The sequence below is a fragment of the Trichosurus vulpecula genome, chromosome 1, assembly GCF_011100635.1.
Source record: "Trichosurus vulpecula isolate mTriVul1 chromosome 1, mTriVul1.pri, whole genome shotgun sequence".
Lineage (NCBI taxonomy): Eukaryota > Metazoa > Chordata > Mammalia > Diprotodontia > Phalangeridae > Trichosurus > Trichosurus vulpecula.
Window position 1 is genome coordinate 90123946 of NC_050573.1, and position 12662 is coordinate 90136607.

General features: G+C 41.9%; 1 pseudogene; it reads right to left on the reverse strand.

Moving 5' to 3' along the window:
* Positions 1–9820: 9820 nt before the first annotated feature.
* The window catches only part of LOC118833957, a 147007-nt pseudogene continuing 144165 nt past the window's right edge, over positions 9821–12662 (reverse strand).

The window sequence follows — 12662 nt, forward strand, 5'->3', positions numbered from 1 at the left end:
GCTGTTTTCTGAACTTGGGCATCCCATATCTCTTGGTGTGTATCATTGTCCAGAAGTAGGAATGTAGGCATTGAGCTAACTATCGCCACTCCTTCAAGCCAATAATGATACTTTGCATGTACATGGTACAGTAAGGTTTACAAAACATTTCACGTATATTATCTCATTTGCTTCTCACAACAACCTATGACCTACTAGACCCCTATAACCTGGGGTACCCTCTCTCACATGTGGGCCCCAAGAAAAGTTACTTCAGATTTAAGGCATTCTATGGGTCAGAGGGCCTTTTCCCACCCCTCCAAGCTGGTAGTATCTTCCCTCTGAGGTTACCTTCTCTAAGGGGGCCATCTCCAGTCATCCTGACCTAGATCTTGCCACTGGACCCAGATAGCTCCAGAGGAGAAAGTGAGGCTTTCCTCACAGCCCTCCTTGACTTAAATCCAATTCACTTATAAGTCATGGCATCACCTCCTTGATGACATGGTCCTCTTCCAGAACGAAGGACAAACAACAACAACCTTCAATAATTATTATCTACATAGATCTTGTGTGCACCTAATCATTTACACGCTGTCACCCGTATTAGACTGTGAGGTCCTTGAGAGCAGGGACCACATTCTTACTGTTTCTTTAGATCCTGGAGTTTGGCACAGTTCCTTGCAAAGAGTAAGATAATTAATAAATGCTTGTTGACCAACGGACTAACTGCCCACTATGTGCAAGACACTATAGGAGGTGCTATGCTATTTAGACAGACAAATGACGACAATATAATTTGAAGACAAAGAGAGCTCATTAAACAATCAGAAAAGGCTTTATCTAGTCCAACCCACACTCCTCCCCAAATCATAACCAGCAGTAGTCATCCAGATTTCCTCCAATGAGTCAGGCCAATGTATATTTGTATTGTTGTCGTATAGCTCTGTGAGTAGTCCAAGCTGCCTGAAAGGGGGCCCAGCCAGTTGGGTAACTCACCTCATCCTCTCCTCCTCTCCAAAGGAAGGTAAATTTTGGTGGCCAGAAGCTGCCCAGTTAACTTAGGGTTTACTGGCTAGATTCCTTCCTTCCTTCATTCCTGTCTCTTTCTTTCCTTCCTTCCTCCTTTCTTTCCTTCTTTGTTTCTTTCTTCCTTCCTTCCTTTCTTTCTTTCCTTCTTTCCTTCTTTCTTTCTTTCTTTCTTCCTTCCTTCCTTCCTTTCTTTCTTTCTTTCTTTCTTTCTTTCTTTCTTTCTTTCCTTCTTTCTTCCTTTCTTTCTTTCAACCCATTTCACTCTAGAGCTCACAGATTGGACCACAATATGTCTATATTAATGCCTATATTTAGGGCCCTCCAAGCTCAGAGTGAATGTCCATAGTAACTGTTTCTCTTTTGACCAGCAACCCTGAGGGTCTTCCCCTCCCAGTTTGATTTTTTTTAATTAAAGGGGTCATCCCTTGACTCACTTCTTTTTTTCTATTAAGTTGATTTATTTATTTTTAGTTTTCAACATTCACTTCCATAAGTTTTAAATTTTCTCCCCCTCCCTCCACTCCCCCCTCCCCAAGATGGCATGCAATCTGATATAGGCTCTACATATACATTCCTATTAAACATATTTTTGTGTTATATAGAAGAATTAGAACAAATGGGAGGAACCATGAGAAAGAAAAAAACAAAACAAAACAAAAAGAAAATAGTCTGCTTTGCTCCACATTCAGACTCCATAGTTCTTTCTCTGGTTGCGGATGACGTAAGTCCTTCGGAGTTGTTTTAGGACCTTGCATTGCTGAGAAAGGCTAAGTCTATCAAAGTCAGTCACACACACTATGGTCATTACTGTGTACAATGTTCTCCTGGTTCTGCTCACTTCACTCAGCGTCAGTTCATAGAAGTCTTTCCAGGTTTTCCTGAAGTCCACCTGTTCATCATCCTTGACTCACCTCTTAAAGAGGCCTATTCACTGAATGGGCGTTTACCTCACTCACAATGAGAACCTGAAAAGATCTTAGCCTAAAAGGGCCACATCTCCCATTGCATCTTGGGCCATCTCCAGTCATCCTGATGAATATCTGGCCCCTGGATCCAGATGACTCTGGAAGAGAAAATGAGGCTGGTGACCTTGCACAGCTGTTCCTCACTCAGATCAAAGTCAACTACAAGCCACGTCATCATTTCCCTGATGTCATGGTCCTCTTCAAGAACAAAGGACAAACACAACATATAACTCTAATTATTTGGAAGTTTTCCTTATGTTAAACCCAAATCTGCCTCTCTGCAACTTCTATCCTCCTTCTCCTTCTATCCTCAGGGTCCAAGCAGAATAAAATCCCTCTTCCACATGACAGATCTTTAAATAATTAAATATATCCCCACCCCCCCACCCCCACCGAGTCTTCTCTCCTCCAAGCTAAACATCCTCAGTTTCATCAACAAGTCCTCCTATGATGTGATCTGAAGGTCTTCACCGTCCTAGTTGTGAATGCTCTCTAGTATCAATATTCTTCTTAAAATACCTGGGTTCAAATCCTGCCTCTGATAGGACCATGATCACTTCACTCGATCTCTCTGTGCCTCAGTTTCCTCATTTGTAAAATAAAGTCAGACTAGATGGCTTCTGGAGGCAAGTAGGTGGTTCAGTAGATAGAGCACTGGGCTGGGTGTCAGACGGAAGATCTGAGTTCAAATCTAGCCTCAGACACCTACTAGCTGTGTGACCCTGGACAAGTCACTTAACCTGTTTGCCTTAATTCACTGGAAAAGGAGATGGCAAACCACTCCAATATCTTTGCCAAGAAACCCCATGGACAATATTGGAGTGCTATGGACCATGGGGTCACAAAGAGTTGGACGTGACAGAATAACAACAAGATGGCTCCTGAGGTCCCTCCCAGCTCTGAATCTATGAATCTGTGCAGTGCCTATAACCGAAGGTAATAATCCAAAAATGGCTTGGCCAGGGCAAAGTAGAGAGGAATTACAGTGACCTTATTCCTGGAAGCTGTGCCTCTTACTGCAGTCCAAGATCACATCAGATTTTTTGGCCGCCACATCATTGGCTGACTCACACTGAACTTTCAGTCCACCAAAACCCCCAGGATCATTAAAAAAAAAAAAAACTGTTGTCTGACCTTGCCTCCCTCATTTTGTACTTGTGAGGTACCTTTTTGTGGACTCAGATATAAAACTTTTCAAGCCCATCAAGATTTTTTTTGCTATTGTGTCTCTTTAAACCTGTGTGTTAGTTCTGACTCCTAGATTTGAGCCTTTTGCGTGATGTTCTAAGGCCCTATCCAGCCCTAATCTTCTGTGTTCTATTATCTGTGGTGTCTACCACTTATGATGTTCTATAAGCCTGGGGCACTTACAGCTTGAGATGCCACAACAAACCCCATTAAGCCAGAGACCCTTTCTTATTCATTTTAGTCTTCCTGGACACCAGACTCTGGGTCCTGTTCAATAAAAATTGGTTGAACAGATGCATAGAAATTCAATTTAGGCAAACTTCACCCACCCACAACTTTTCAGTATCTCAGCTTCCCACAATGAAAACCAAAGGTCTAGGATGATGCATTATCAGAGCACCATCTGCTGGCCAGCTGTGGGAGATGAGACTGGAAAAAAAATTGAACCAGGCTATGAAAGACCTTGAGAGTCAACAAAGTATTTTTTTAAAACATTTTTTCAATTAACAAACATTTGATTTTTCTCCCACTCATCTCCCCTTTTGATTAAAAAGAAAAAATAAAATAAAACCTTTGTAACAACCAGGTATAGTCAAGCAAACCAAATTCCCACGTTGTTCATATCCACAAAATATTTGTCTAAATTGTCATCTTAAATCCATCGCCGTCCTTTCTCCTCCAGGATCTTTGATCAGCCCCTGCCTTGCCTTTATCTTTCATCTTTTTATCCACTGGTTCCTTCTTAGTTGCCGACAACCCTTTTCAGATCTCCCCTTTTCGTAAAACTAAACAAAACAAACAAAAACCCAACCCTTCCCTTCCCCTTACTATTTCTTCAAGCCACTGTCATATATCTCTTTTCTTTTTCATATTCAGACCCTTAGAAAGGGTTGTTTACTCTTATTGCCTATATTCTTTCACATTCCACTTGCTAAATCAATCCTTTGGTATCTGGTTTCTGACATAATCACTCTTTTTTTTTAATTTTATTTTTTCATTTAATAAACATTTCTTTTGTCTCCATCCCACCCCCAATTTAAAAGAAAAAAAAACCTGTAACAAAAAATCAAGCACAATCAAGCAAAATAAATTCCCACATTGGTCATGTCCAAAAATGTATTGCCTATTTCTGCCTCTTGGATCCACCCCTTCTCTGTCAGGAGGTGGATGACATAGAACACCATCAGTCCTCTGGAATCATGGTTAGTCATTGCTTTGGTCAGAGAGCTTAAATTTATCCAAGTTATTTGTATTTCTCACAATGTTCACTTCACTCTGCAGCAGTTCATACGAGTCTTCCAAGGTTTCTCTGAAACTGTCTATTTGTTTTTCATTTCTTATGGCATAATCATATTCTACTACATCCAAACGCCCTGATTTGTCTAGCCAGTCCTCAGTTGATGAGTATTTCCTTAATTTCCAGTTCTTTGACAGAACAAAAAGAAAGATGACAAATATTGCGTGCAAATGGGTCCTTTGCCCCTTTCTTGGATCTCTTTGGGACACAAGCCTAGTAGCGATGCCAACCTAGTATTAAGTCATATGGGATGGTTGATAAGTGAGGAATTATTATAGAGGTTGGAGTTGTCGAGCAAGAGTTCCAGAAGGAGGGTAGGGAGGCAGGATGGGGCTCAATGGTTTTTGTTTGCTTGCTTGCTTTTGCCAAAGGAGGGGCAGTATTTGGAAAGGTCAGAGAGAAGGGTATGGTTGAGGGGGAGAGGAGAACATTGTGAAGAGTGAGTCAGACTTATTATTTTTACAATTCGTGTGCAATACTAAAGAAAAGAGGAGAGAAGAGGGTTGTTTGTTTTTTTACAGATAAGGATCTCCAGAAATGAGATAACTGATATTTAAAGTTGTACGAGGATTATTACCCCCATTTTAAAGATGAGGAAACCAAGGCTAGGGCCAAGAGGGAGGAGGGCGGAACAATTTGCCCAGAGTCTCACAGCTGAAAAACCAGAATTTTATAACCAGAAGGAGCCACAAAGGTCATCTAGTCCAATCCTTTCATTTTCCAGGTGAGGACATTGAGAGGTGAAATTACTTATCTAAGGTCATGTAGCTAGAACCTGGATTCAGAACCAGGTCCCCCAAACTGAAGTCCCAGTGCCTTTTTCTCTCCGGGGTTGCCTAGAAAGATCAGAGGGATGGGGGGGACAAGGAGAGATGAAGGAGAGAAGAGCCCCAAAGACTGAAATCCTCAATCCTGCTTGGAGCTTGACCCCCTCCTCCTCCGCTGGGGCCTTGGCAGACAACTTGAGTTTCACAGGAGAAGAAAATCCAAACACCGATTAGATTCCTCTAAACAGTGAGAAACAATGGACTGAGAGAATAAACTGACCCTTGCCCTGCTGTAGGAGGTGGGAGAAGACAGGGAGGGGTGTTTGTAGAGAGAGCTAGATGATTCCCCGGGGCCCAGCACAGCCCTTCTAGCTAAGCCCTAGGAAATAAAGGGTGGTCTGACTCCTAGAATCATAGGATGTCAGAAATAGAAGGCACTTTATCCAGCATTTTGCAGAAGAGGAAACCGAGTTCCCAAGAAGAGAAGTTATTCACCAGTGACAGAGATGAGACTGGAGCTCCCAACCAAGGCCCAAGGGCAAGTTAAGGGAGAGATACTACCCCAAGGGACCAGTAAAATCTGAGGGGTGTCTTTCCAAGGAAGTTTGGAACCCCAATTGTGTCTAATTTCATTAATACTTCATCAATACAAGTCAATCAACTCTTACACGTAGCAAGGCAGTCCCCCACATACAGCATGGCGGTGTCCCTGTGTGGCTCAAAGGGAGACAGACCAGACATCTCTAGCTTCTTCTCCTCACCATCCTTCTCCAAGGAAGACTTTCATTTCTTCCAGGAGGGGAAGCAGGAAGTTGTGGAGGGCAGAGACCACTCTGCTCTCCTTAGAGAGAGAGGGACATGGAGCTAGAATTATATCTATCTTCTCCTTTAAATACTGTTAATCTAGGGGATGTGGTTTTCAGGTTCAATCTAACTTCTGATCGCTGCTCATTAATGGAGAAAGGAGGACCCCAAGCTCTATATCTATGGTTTGACTATCTCCCCATCAAATACCATTTCCACAATGAACGCATAGAGCAATTAGCAAAGAGATTCATTTATTCTAGTTGATAGCAAAACAGAAACCAGAGAACGTATATACGTATGACAAAATATGCCAGACAATACAGAGTAAAGGAGCTCTTCCTTTGGGACTGAGGTACTCAGCTCAACACAGAGAGAGAGAGAGACAGAGAGAGAGAGACAGAGAGAGAGGGAGAGAGAGAGATATCCAGATCTCACCCTATAGGAAATTCCCCAGGGTGGAGAACCTGCGGCTTTGAGGCCACATATGGTCCGCTAGGTCCTCAAGTGTGGCCCTTTGACTGAATCCAAACTTCACAGAACAAATCCCCTTAATAAAAGAATTTGTTCTGTAAAACTTAGGCTGCACCCAAGGACCTAGAAGGCCATAAGTCACCTTGAGGCCACAGGTTCCTCACCCCTGCCTTAGTGTAACAAGCCCAGGATGGGGATATGATGGAGACTGCCAGCTCCTCTCACATCAGCTTGTTCCCAGAGTCTTAATCTCCCTTAAGCAGCCCCAAAATGGGGTTTGGTATCATCCATTTTCTCTTTAGAAGCTGGAAGCCAGAAGTGCCTAAAACCCAAAGAAACTAGGGAAACTGAAGAGACAGTAAGACAGTGAGATTGGAGTCTGCCTTCCTCCCACTGTTGACAACTATGCCCTACCCTGCCCCTCTCACTGGCACTGACCAGCTCATCTCCACCACTGAGGATAGAGTCCCATATCTATCTATGGGTCTGGGGACTCGGATTACATAAATATAATAAAATTTATTTCAAAACACAAAATGCCGATTGCTAACTGACTGATAAAGAAGATCTGGTTTTCTTTGGTCTGGTGTAAATGTCTATGCTAAAGGACACGTTCTTTTGTGATCATTTAAGAATTCTCTTTCTTAAGAAAAAAAAGGACCTTTTCCTGCCTGAACTTACCCAAACTCTCTGGGTCATATAGCTCAGGAGGAAAGAAAAAAGGGAGAGATGAAATGGAGATAGAGGGTATAGATATGTGTGGCTGTTGAGTCGTTTCTGTTGTGTCCAACTCTCCATGACCCCTTTTGGGGTTTTCTTGGCAAAGATATTAGAGTAGTTTGCCATTTCCTTCTCCAGCCCATTTTGCGGATGAGATACTAAGGCAAACAGGGTTTGCCCAGGGTCACACAGCTAGTGTCTGAGACGAGATTTGAACTTGTGAAGATGAGTCTTCTGGTTTCCAAGCCCAGTGCTCTATCCACTGGGCCACCTGCCTACCAATGTAAATATAGAGAAAGATATATAAAGACATGAGAGAGAGATAAGTAGATAGACAGACAGACATAGATATAGATGTTATCTGTGGAATTGTGAGACATACATGTCTATCACCTACTGATGGGGTGTATCACATTCTTGAGTAGATAAATAAACTGTGTCGTATATGTCTGTGCTGACTTATTCGTGCAGTGGCTAGCAAGGATCCTGAAAATTCTTACAATACTGACAAAATAATTTTCCTAAAACATAGGTTTGACCATGTCGATTCCTTGCTCAAGAATATTCAAAGACTCCTTGTTACCTCTAGGATAAAATGCAAATTCTTTTCCTTGCTATTGAAGTATGTTTTAAAAAAACCCACCTTTTTAGTTTCTCTAAAAATATTACAAACTAATGTTTCTCCAACCTAAAATCTTTTACAGACTCTTCCCTTTAGGAAAGTGGTAAGAACAAAAATACGACCTTTCTTTGAAATAAAACAAGGATGATAACCAAACTTAATAATGCTTGTCTAAATAAAATTATCATCTCACCCACCAGAAGTGATTGCTCATGACCCACTGAAGAGTAGTGTCCTCTTACATAATTTAAAAGTAAGATATTAAGTGGTCCAGGAAAAAGCTAAGGCATGACTTCTCAGATATCAATCCCAAACTGAATTCTAACATATTACGATCTTTTCCTTGTTCAACATTCGTTTATTACCTCAAATCCTCTTGGAGTAGCAAGTTCTGTCAGAGGGCACGGAGGATTATGCCAGTTTGGACGTCTCTCTCTAACTCAAAATGGCTTGAGTATAGAGTATAGATCTATTAAATGAAACTATTTCCTAGAGACCTGAGCTTGGATCACAGAATCCTTTATTGGCATTGAGGATTTTTCTTTGATATTGGTATGTAAAGTCTTTCACAATCTAGTTCCAGGCTACCTTTCCAGACAATTCACATTATTTTACTCTAAGTCCTAGTGAAACTGACCTACTTGCCATCGCTCAAATTCACCATTCTCTATCTCAGTATGCTTGGAATGCTCTCTCTCCTTACTTCTACCACTTAGAATCCTTTTTTCCCTTCAAAGCTCAGATAAGGTATCATCTCTTCCATAAAAGCCTTCCTTTTTTAAAGGAGATCACCCTTAGTTATAACCATGGATATTGTTTTTTATTTGCTTATCTCTTTATGTATCGACTACATAAACACCTCTTCTCTGAAACACCTCCCTCCTCCAAGTCATATATTAAGTTCCTCGAGGTCAGGGGTTATTTTTCATGTTTCTTTTTTTTCCCAGTTCTTTCTGTGGTCTGACTTCTGACCTCATCATTCACCCAAAATTGGTCTTTCCTAAATTACTAGCAATCTCCTAATTGCCAAATCCCATGGTCTTTTGCCTATCCTCATTATTCTTCACTTCTCTTCAGTCTTTGGCACTGTCATATCCTCTTGTCCTTGATACTCTTTTCTCTCCAGGCTTTTATGACACTAGTTTCTTCTCATTCTCCTCCTACCCCATCCAACTGCTCATTTTCAGTTTCCTTTGCTGCATCTCCATCCAGGTCATGTGTTCTAACCTTAGGTGTCCCCCAAGATTCTTTCTTGGGTGCTCTTTTCTTCTTCCTCTACACTACTTCACTTAGTGGTCTTACTCACCCCCATCAGCTCTATGCTGATAATTCTCAGATCTACTCATCCAGTCCCAAACTCTCTCCTAATCTCCATTCTAGCATCTCCAACTGCCTATTGGGTATCTCAAACTGAATGTCCTATAGACATTTTAAACTCAATAGGTCCCCAATTGAACTTATTATCTTTCCTCCCAAACCCTCCCTTTTTCCCAACTTTCCTTTTTTTAGAGTCTTCTGTGTATTTATTGTTTTACAGAAGAATGACCAACACAGATCATCATAACTGCCAAATAGTCAGCTGTGGAAAATAGTATATTTAGTGCTTAAGTACAAATGGGAGACATGATTTTTTAAAATAAGTACTTAAACGCAAATTTATGGTCTTACAAAATTGCATTTAAACTACATGGTCTGAGTTGATCTGCCTCCTTGGACCCACAGTAACTGTTATTTTCCCAAAAACCAATGAAATCAATATACAGAATCATCATCAGTTCCACTGTGTGAATAATGGATCACAATAAATGAGTTCCTTTTTCTAAGAGCTTTTCCTGGCTCCCCTACAAACATGATCTGGACTGGATAAAAAGACAACAGGAATTTCTTGAAAGTCAACAGCTTTCCAAGATGATAAGCATGGTCAAGTATTCTGCATGATCTATATTCACTGGTTCCTTTTTTATTTAGGATGCACTTAGATGACTTTCTTCAATTCATCACACAGGACAAGCACAAAAGCTCCCCCCATGCCTCTAAGAACATTGGACCAGGCACCCTGGAAGAAAGCTTTGCCACCCTCATCTTTAGCAATCTTCTTCCAGCAGTCATATCAGCTCCTTCGCGCCCAGACTGCATCATCATTCGCTGCCTTACGGTATCAAAAGGATAGGAGACCGCACTGGCTACAGCAGTCATCCAGCTTATCACGATATGAGTGTTCTTAGAATCTGGGAGCCTACCTTTTGCTGTATCACAGATTCCAAAGTAAGCAGCTCTATAGGTAATGATACCCCGCACTGAGACACTGAAATCTTGATACAAGCCACGAATTCCATCACACTTGGTGATTTTCACAAGGCAGTCTTCCAGACCTTTGAATTCTCTCTCAGTGCCAGATTTCCCAACATCAGCTGCCAAGCGGGTTCTCCCAAAATCCAAGGGGTAGGCAAAGCAGAGAAGAAGTGGCTCCAGCTACACCACCAGAGGCAAGATTGCCAGCAAAATACCTCCCAAACTGTGTGTGCTTGTCCATTCCTCCCCAAAACACCTGCTTATACTTAACCTTAAAGGCAAAGTTAAGGGCCTGGGTGGGGAAATATCTGATGACATTTGCTACATTACCCAGCCAGAAGAAAAGCACCCCCTGTTCCTTTGGAATTCAGACTATACAATCTATTATGTCTTTGTACTGCTTATCTGCAGCAAATTGTTTACTGGCATGCTGCACCTGAAATGGTAGCTTAACTCTCTCGATGGGGGCCACCGCAGTTTTGGGGATGGCAGCGGCGATGCCACCCAACAGGAAGTCCTCGGCAAAGGGGATGGCCTGTTCCTGTCCATGGTTATAGAGGGGGAATGTGTTGGAGTTGGATGAAGACAGCCGGTGAGAGAAGGCTGAAAGCTGGGGATCAATGCTGCTTGCACAGCCCCTTGCTACAGCTCGGACTGAAAAGCCTAATTTTTCTATTACTGCGGAAGGTATCACTATCCTCTCAGTCACCCAGGCTAAACCATAATTTTGCTCTTCATGACTTCTGCCTAGTTTGGCTTCTGAAGTTGAGCAGAGCAAATTTAATCTCTCTATCCCACAACAGCCTTTCGAATATTTAAAGACAGTTATTATTTTTTAACAGGTAAACTTGAAACATTCCTAGTTCCTTCAATTGATTCTCATCTTGCATTAACTCCAGTTCCCTCAAAATCTTGGGTTTCTCTCTTCCAATGAGCTCTAGCTTGTAAATGTCCTTTCTCAAATATGGTATTCATAACTGAGCACAATTCTCCAGAAATGGGCCTAACCTATCCAGAGTGCTACCACTACACTATTCCTCAACGCTGTGCTTCTGTTAATGAAGTTCAAGATTTTATTACTCAATAAACAATAAATGCCTACTGTGTGCCAGGCACTGTGCCAAGCTCTGGAGTTAAGTTTTTTGGTAGCCATGTCACTCTATTGATTCATATTAACCTGGGAAGGAAGGACATAGGCAGAAAGGAAAAAGATGGGGGACACGGAGGCACATAACCAGAGTAGAACAGAGCAATGAGTAGCCAAAGCCCTGTGGGTTAAGGAGAAAGAGGAAAGAAAGGAAAACTAGGTGGGGCCAGTCAGCAGCTCCTTGTTGTCCTTACTCAAAGAGAACCACAATGACATCACTATGTTGGGGTCAATGTACAGTGTGTCCAGCCTGGGCTGATCAGACCAGTATGAGCTTGGAATGCTCTACCATAGGTTAGTAGAAATAGTCTGTATGAACATTTGGAATGGAGATGTCTAAATTTACACATTTTTTTAACTACTGGAATTCTGCTTTGCTCATAGAGCATAGCATCTTCTTTGATGCAGGCATACCATACTGGACAGTCCTGTGCCAGTGTCTCCTATATCTCACAATCAATTCCAAAGTTCTTCAGAGAGATCTTGAGAGTGTCCCTGTATCGCTTCTTCTGACCACCATGCGAATGCTTGTGTTTTGTGAGTTTTCAGTAAAATAGTTTTGGGCATTCAAACAATGTAGCCAGCCCATTAGAGTTGTACTCTCTGCAATTGAGTTTGAATGCTTGGCATTAAGAAAGAACCTCAGTGTCTAGTACCTTATCTTTCCAGGTGATCTTCAGAATCTTCCTAAGGCAATTCAAATTGAAGCACTGTCTGTGTTTCACAGGTATACAATAATGAGGTGAGCCCAATGGCTCTGCAGACCTTCAGTTTGGTAGATAGCCTAATACTTCTTTTCTCCCACATTTTCCTTTGGAGCCTCCCAAACACTGAGCTAGCTTTGGCTCGCATGGTGTCAACCTCATCATTGATGTGTACATCCCTGGAAAGTATACTGCCAAGGTAAATGAACTTATCTACAGCATTCAAAATTTCTCCATTTGCTGCAGCCAATGGTTCTGCACGTGGATGGTGCGCAATGCTGGCTGACAGAGAACCTGTGTTTTCTTGGTGTTAATTGTCAGACCAAAATTAGCACAAGCAACAGAGAATCAATCCATATTTTGTTGCATCTCAGCCTCAGAGGCTGCATTGAGTGCACAGGTGGGGCTGGTCCTGCACTTATTGAATAAAGGTTGGGGGCTACAGACAGTGCCAGCCCTAAGCATAGTACTTCTTTTTGTTCTCAAACTTCTCTTCTGTAACTGTAATTTCTCTCTGTAACTAAATGTTACACTATTGAGAATTTCACCATCAGGACTTCTGAACTAAACATTGTGTTCCAATTCTCTTCCAATTCTCCTTTTAAAATGCCAGATGAGGAAGGGGGAAGAGAGTGGTTGGGGCAAGGAGAAGGTTGCATTCAGGGAAGGGCAAG